Source organism: Sciurus carolinensis, chromosome 1 (genome assembly GCF_902686445.1).
Source record: "Sciurus carolinensis chromosome 1, mSciCar1.2, whole genome shotgun sequence".
Classification (NCBI taxonomy): Eukaryota; Metazoa; Chordata; class Mammalia; order Rodentia; family Sciuridae; genus Sciurus; species Sciurus carolinensis.
In genome coordinates, this window is record NC_062213.1 from 69,103,117 (window position 1) to 69,105,379 (window position 2,263).

General features: G+C 36.4%; 1 non-coding gene across 1 annotated transcript; it reads left to right on the forward strand.

Annotated features, from left to right (window-relative positions):
• The first annotated feature begins 568 nt into the window (after positions 1-568).
• Positions 569-673, forward strand: LOC124968351 (U6 spliceosomal RNA). Its single transcript, XR_007105684.1, has one exon. It is a non-coding gene; the product is annotated as a U6 spliceosomal RNA (small nuclear RNA).
• The last annotated feature ends 1,590 nt before the right edge of the window (positions 674-2,263 follow it).

A 2,263-nucleotide genomic window follows, 5' to 3' on the forward strand; every position in this document is an offset into this window, starting at 1 on the left:
ATTTGTCCAAGGCCACTGTGGTAGCTGCAGAATTCTACTGTCCCCTGAACTGACTTATTCACTGGGTAGATCTGGCTCAGTCTGAGCTACTTAGAGCAAAGCTGGTATTTTGAGTTATCAGGACAAAGAACTTGTTAGCAGCACGTGCAAGGAGATCAATCTATAACCTGTTTTCAGATTGGGGGTCATTTTAGACAGAAATTAATTTAGGATTAAGGGTGTGGCTTATACTACACGTTCAATGAATATGATCCCTCTGTAATTATATTTGAAAAATAATATGTAACATTTAAATTTTTTATGTGTAGGAGGTGTCTTCATTGCCTCTTGTACTTATGTGACAGGAGAATGAAAGGAGGAAGGAATAACCAACAGTGTCACCTGGTCTGGCTATGGCCACGATGTGCCTATAGGATCCCCCATTAGGTGATCCAAGTGGTGCATTTCAGAAGTGGTGAGTCACATTGCCATCAGTGGCAGGTGAGTTGAGACCAACCAGCTTTCTGAACTGATATACTCCACTGTATATTTACAGATAATCATAATTCCACAAAAAAGTGAAAGTAAAGTGCTTGCTTTGTGAGCACATTGACTAAAATTGGAACAATATGAGAAGATTAGCATGGCCCCTGCACAAGAATAACTTCAAATTTGTGAAGTGTTCTTTATTTTTAATTGTCACACTATACCCTATAAATATGTATAATTACTCCATGTCAATAAAAAAACCTTAGTGGCATATGACAACCTTTATTTTTACTCATGAAAAAAAGGGGAAGTAAAGTTGGGAAAAAAAAAAGGAAGATGCTGAATTTCGTTGGTCAAATTTCTGGTTATGTTGAAAACAAGAAAATTTTAACTTAAATGTCTTACAAGGAACTGCATACATAATATAATCTTAAGTGTTGTATAATGTTTCTGTATATTCCAAATGCTCAAATTATTTTTTCATTTCAAAAATAGTGTTATTTGTTCCTTATATTCATTTATTTTAGCAAACACATAACAATGCTTAGTTTGGATGTGAAATCTTTAATGAGATATTTAATTTAGAAGTTTTTGGGTTGTTTCGACAGAATGTCTATACCTGATGTGTAATAGGTTTAAAACATTGAAGGATTTTCCAGGATGAATAGAAAAATGGAGACCAGCCTAAGAGGACCTAATTTAGTTCCAAGTAGTTTCCCTAAACCAGACACTTGGGTGTAACACTGTTAAAATTTACTTAAGACAAACTTTGGTTGACATAATATTCTTTGTCTTTATTTTTAGTACTCAATTTTTTAGTCCCATAATATGTGAAAGAAAATACTTGTAAACATTATCCTTCAGTCATCAGAAAGAGAGACGACCAAAGAGAGAGAAAGTCAGGGCTATTTAGGTTTGATACAGTCCAAGGGTGATATACCCTGACTTAGTTTCATCAAGATAACTTTTTTTTTTATATATATTGGTGAAAGAACTGGTAACATTTCAAACAAAATAAATGAAGTCTTGCAGGGCTCTCCTTCTAATGGGAGGTATTTAGCTTGGTGAATTAGTGCCCTGAACCGGACAGCCTAAATTCTGATTCCTGCACCATTACTTAATAGCTATGTAACCTTGAATGGAATATTTCCATTGCTCTGTGCTCCCATTTCTCTGTCTGTAAATAAGGGAAACAGTGATAAGTATTAATTTTCTCACAGGGCTTGTGTGAGTGGTAAACTAGTTAATGCGTCAGATCAGACCAGCGATAGCTAATGATATTGTTTTCTATTTTCCATTATAGGTTTATCATCCTTGTTGACTTTTGGTTTGATAGGACTTTGCTCTTCTTCATACATCTAGAAGGGAAAGCATTAACTGTTATCTTGTGAGTCTGGAGAATTTTAGTTTAATCATTATTAAACATTTTCTTAAGAAACTGGACTGGAAGAAGTTTTCTATAGATTAAACTCTAGGAGGGAGAGGTGAAATGGGTTAAAATGAGGAGGACACTCCACCAGGGGGGAGGAAACTGCTGAGGGTTTGGGCTAGAAAGAGACTCCAAAGGGAGCTACCCCAGTTATGGTATGTTAGGATCAGTTCCGGTGGTGCCAGAATCTTTCAGAGTTGCTCCTGAATCCTTCAGGATCAGTATGTGCCTGTGGTTCTGTGTATCACCTCCAGGGGGCGCCACGCTCAACTCTAGTCATTTGTATCCTCAGGCTTTTCGCTGCTCCTTTCTATTTCCTTTCTGAAATACATTGTTTTTACAGCCCATCTAATTTGGGTGTAAGCT